General features: G+C 40.1%; 1 non-coding gene across 1 annotated transcript; it reads right to left on the bottom strand.

Annotated features, from left to right (window-relative positions):
- Positions 1–3212: 3212 nt before the first annotated feature.
- On the bottom strand, positions 3213–3320 carry LOC122807331. Its single transcript, XR_006365641.1, has one exon. It is a non-coding gene; the product is annotated as a U6 spliceosomal RNA (small nuclear RNA).
- Between the last annotated feature and the right edge of the window lie 2354 nt (positions 3321–5674).

Genomic DNA, 5674 nt, shown 5'->3' on the forward strand with positions numbered 1-5674 from the left:
TAAGCTAAAAATTTTATTTCAGTAGTTATGAGCATTTGACAGAAATATGCATTCATCAGTATATGTGAGGTAGGTGTCGGGACTGTGTGTGCATTGCTGTACCGTTTGTGATAGTGGCACCAGTGTTAGTTTGTTAGCATATATTAAACTGTAGCAGTGTAGCTATTAATTTCTTTCCTGACAGTAGAAATGTAGGAATCTTAACACCTGATGTCAGAGTATCAGCAGACTCTAATGATGATGGTGGCCAAACACAGGCACTGTCAGGGAGTGCAGAGGTTGAATCTGACACTGAGGTTGACATTCAGCCATCCCCTGTAATGCCATTGGACACAGCCAGTAGGCATACCTAAATCCATTTCAGTGAGACCTCAGATATTGGACAGGTGGAGGGTGAGACACTTGATCAGGGTAGTGTGGTTACTGTGGCTTCAGTGCCTGTTGACTCTGGCCATAGCCAAATTGTTGGTGAGGTGTCATGCAGGATTGTTATTAGGGATGCTCAGAGTAGGCCTGCTGCCCATCCTCCAGTTGATCTTGGTGTGTGTTTCCTTGCCACTCAATGTATGTTTAGGGCTGTCATGGAGGCACAGGCATGTTCCAATAGGGCCTCCAGGGAAATACTTTGGGTTGTAGATGTGGCACAGGCTGACATGTGTAACTGCCTCCACTGTGTTACCAATTCAGTGGATTGGATGAATGACACATTAGAATGGGTGGTTTCTATGATGGAACGTCTTGCTGGGGGGGGGGGTATCCACATGGACATAGGTTAGTCACATCATCTGATGTTAGCCAACGTGGATGTGCCCAATCATGCTCCTGTGGTGGCACTACTGCTACTGCTCCATTAGTGGTTGAGGTGTCCACACTCAGATATGGCAGGCCATGGGGTCATGGCCCTGGGCATACCTGTGAGAAGAGCTCGTCCAGCAGACATCAATCATGTTCTGGTAGCAGCAGTGCATCTGACTGTGGGGATGGACATGCCCATGCAACTCCTGGCAGAGCCAGTTCTCGGGGTCAGGGATGATGACGATGAACTGTTACCTCTACCATGCAAGGCTCACACCTGTCCGACATATCGAAATGTAGAGCTAGCACAGAGCTTGGTTGTGTTCTTGCAGACAGTCACACACCAAGTTCCCATACCGATACACACACATAACAGTTACATGGGTCATTTGTGAGGCTAACAGCTCATTCTGTCTCAGTGGCCATTTGATACTTTATCCAAATGTCTGCCTGTTTGTCTTTCTTACTCACACACACTCAATATCTTCTGAGTTAGCCTAGGCCTCCTGCACCCCCCCCCCCAACACAACACTCTGTGCAAATGATGACAACTCTGCCATATCCTTGTTTGTTATCTTTTGGATTGAGGGTGCTCTGGATGTAGCTGACTTACTGCTTAGTATATCTGTGTTTGTGATGCTGTTTTGCAAATTGTACTGCCTTCTAACAAGTTTTTGTTCTACATCCATCCCTCCCAACCTCTTAGACCAACAAAACTGGACCAAGCCATAAATACAAGTGTGACAAAGGCCCAACATCGGGGAGAGTTTTCAAAAACTGTGGTATTACAAACTTAGACAGTTGATAGAATAACAGGTTTTGCATTACTATTTTTATGTTTTTTTATGAGGAATATGAAGTCTGAAACTGAAATGTTTGTCATTATTTTCTAGCTTCACTCTTTAATGCTTTACCAGTACAAATGTATGAGGCCAAACTGTGCACATTCAGTGAAAATCTATACATTTTAGATGTATGAATGTGTGAATCTTTCATACACGAGGCCTATTAGTTGATAGAGGACACGTATTCACATAAGTCATTGCTGCCACACCTTGATGTAATTGCTGTAAAAATCATCCACTTCATACTTACTTACAATACTAAGTAACAGTATGCAAGGATATGCATTCCTTTGTATTCCTAGACATTTATTTTTCTATTTCAAGTTCAACACTTACCTTGGAAATCCAGCATTAGCAAGAGTTTTAATTTGGGGCTGAGTCTGCCTGATGCTAGCAGTACACAACCATTAATTACATGGGTAAGTACAGGTTGTGAGAATTGGCTGGCATCAATGTTACTGTATGCATGTGTATAGGATGAAGGTTTTAGCCCCTTAATTGTTGAGTGTGTATCTGTTGCCTCTTAGCTAGTGTGAGAACATATTGTGCATGTCAACATCTGTTTACACCCACAGTGGTTGCTGGTTCCGCCTCCAAGTCTTTTGGGTTTCTAATACCATGACAGGAATAGACCCCATTCCCAAGTCAAGGTATGACTAAAGTTCGTGAAATTAGTATTGTTTCAGTCTTTTACGTCAGCCAATAGGGCTCTTCTCAGCACCTGCAATGTACCCAGATTTGCCTCGTTTTGGAATTCATCTAGTATTGCATGCAGTGGTAGCATATCTAAGTATGAATGCAAATCCTTTTTATTAGAACTATTGCTCCTACTATTATTGGAGCTGTCTAGATATCTTTCCTCCCCTTTTGCAGTGTGAAGCTATTAATTGTCAGTGGTGGGAATGCTGTTGCATCTGAGTATACAGTGAGGCAGCTTCTCTAAACACGCCTATAGTATGCAGTGAATATGTCTGTGTTAGCAGTGGTAAAGCAATTATGCCTGTTTCTGTAGTGAGGCAGTCTCTCTCAAGATATTTATAGCATGCAGCTGTTATGTCTGTGTTAGCAGTGGTAAAGCAGTTTCTCCCTTTTCAGTGGTGAGGCAACCTCTGCAAACATTTACAGCATGCAGCTGGCTACTTCTTTGCTAGGAATGGTAAAACAGCCACACGCATTTCTGCATTAAAACAATGTCTGCAAATATGTCTGCAGTATGCAGCCGGTACTTATGGGTTAGTAGTGGTAAAGCAGTCACACCTGCTTTTGCAATTAAGGTAGCCTATGCAAAAATGTCAATAGTATGTTGTTTGCACTTCAGTTTTATTTGTGGTAAAACTAGTCACACATGTTTCATTAGGGAAGTAGCCTATTAACATCTTACTGGTATGTAGATGGCACTCTTGTGCTGGCAGCAGTGTACCCGAACCTGCAGGGTCTGCGGCTGGTGCTTCTGCACCCTCAGACTGTGAAGCTGATATACTTTTATCTCCATCTGATGCTGCTCTAATGCCTCCATTTACTGTGCCTTCAGCTTGTATCTGTGCCAGGTGCTACTACTGCTGCTTAACAAAAAAAAGTATGGAATCCTTCATGAATCTGTATGCCATCCTTGCTCAGGGGCCATGCTAATCTTCTCTGTATCATTCTAATTTTAGTATATGTGCTGCCAAACTGCCAAACTATTATAACTACTACACAAAGCAGCACACAGAGTTAATTCTCTTTTCTTTCAGGAACAACCAGAACAATTAGTGACAGCAGAGAGCAGAGGTGTTTGTACCTTTTGACTATTTTACAGAACCCATTTACCTTCCATGTGCAGAGCATTGTACTCTTAACTGCCAAGCTGTACTACTTCTAAAGTTTCCAGTCTAACAGACATGCCATCTAGTAAAATGCCTGGCACTCATACTGAACTGGCATCCATTCTAAACATTTCACAGAAAACTATTACAAAATACTAAGGAACAGGAAAGGCTCTGCTTTGGTACATCAGATTGGTTTTATTTTTTATAGTAAAAACAGACAAATGAAAGATAGATCCACAGATCAATTAATTATCTTGACCTGTTCTGACCAAAAGCTTGCTTAATCATGCTGATTCAGTTCTTTTCTGCTCATTCCTGCATACTGGTTCCCAATTATGGTGAATGTAATGGTGTGTAAAATGGTTTCCCCAGAGTTGTTCTTGTCCATTAGTAACAGACATTGATTACATTTCAAATGTATTTCAGGGAATAATAAAAAGCAACAGAAGGGCTAGATCAATTTGACAAACTAGCTATCAATCAAAAGCTAGTGCTACCAGCCCCTAGGGGCCTATAAACATTAAAAAGCCTGCACTTAATAACAGTCATATGACATATCTGTTAAAAGCAACAAAGAGATATTATGGCTAATCCATATGATTGAAACTACTCGTAAAACATCAGCATAAGTAAATGAGTCTGGCAGAACTGCTTACTTTTTTAACTAGTTCTTTACACTAATCATTAGAATGTTTATAGGTATTGTTCAACAGCCAGATAAATTAACATGCGATAACCTAGAAGGAAAAGAACCAGTAAATGCGGTGTACCCTTCAGAGTTTGACATTTAGGAGACCAGCAGGATTTTCAGGCACATGAGCCGATGGTGTTTGCATGCAGTTCATAAAATGTTAGATTGAATGAAACTTGATGAAGGATGTTTATTCTCATAGAGAGTGACAGCAACTATAAAACATGACATAAGAGAAGAGCACTCCCATTTTACTGATGTTAGTAACCTCAATTTTCTTTTTAGTATTTTTTCCTCAACAAATAATAGTTTTTCATTGATATTTTATCCTGTTGAGTGGAATATTATGATATATCAACAGGATGGATTTATGTTTTTTTGTATTGTTGAGTAAAAAGAAGTAAAAAAAAAGCCACCTCCTCTCAACTCTATTATACGCAGCACCAATCTTTACCTAAATCAGACAATGTGACCTAGACAAACTAGAATCATGCAACAATAAAATAGCCAAGTTTGCTGCTAACTCTACCTATAGAACCCATCACTGTGCTGCACTAAAAGAACTTAAATGGCTTGAGCTACCACAGCTACTTAACTATCACCAGCTGGGCACAGCTACAGCATTCTCAAATATCGTGAAAAAAACACTCATTATCCAACCTACTTACTGTCCATACTGCAAACAGATACCTAAGATCCAGTGAAACATCTCTCCTCTCCATCACCAAGGCTAACAATAATGCAGGGAAAGCGCTCTACTCCCACACTGTTGCCAGAAATTGGAACTCTTTTCCCCTATCCGTGACCACTGCCCCCTCCACATCCATATTCAAAAACTTCCTCAAATCACACCTTCCTAGTACCTGGTTATGCCCTTGTATCACATAACCCTACCCATACTACTATTAACTCCCCAAACTCCTCTCTGATCACATGCTGGATCTCTGATCCCCTGTCCGCTTGGTCATCTGAAAGGGTACTTTTAACGTAGAATCTTACTTGATATATTTTCTTCTCTTACCAATGTATAACTGACATTGTCTTTTTACCAATGTTTTATATGTTCTTTTACCTGGAGTGTTTTATTAATTTCTTGTTATATTATTATGCTTAGCATATATGATAAAACCTGTTTTGTGTATTATGCTGGATGTACTGTAAGTGACATTGTCTTTTACCTATGTTCTATATCTTCTTTTACCATGAGTGTTTTATTAATTTCTTGTTATATTACTATGCTTAACATACATGATGTAACCTTTTTTGTGTATTATGCTGGATGTACTGTATTTGTATAACTTGATGCTGGAGCTTTTCTCCCCGGGCCTCCGCTGAAAATGGACCTGGTCCAGTCGGAATTTCCCGGTTAACAAATGTAAAATAAATAATAAATAAATAAATAAATAAATAAAATAAAAAGAAGTGGTTCATTTTGCAGACTACTGATTGTTCCCATTTCTCTGTACTTATGTAACCGTGGAGTCACTATGTAGAAGTAGCAAGAGGTATTGGGTGCAATGACCAAGATAGAAGGG

Source organism: Protopterus annectens, chromosome 7.part0, assembly GCF_019279795.1.
Source record: "Protopterus annectens isolate FY-2018-M chromosome 7.part0, PAN1.0, whole genome shotgun sequence".
Lineage (NCBI taxonomy): Eukaryota > Metazoa > Chordata > Ceratodontiformes > Protopteridae > Protopterus > Protopterus annectens.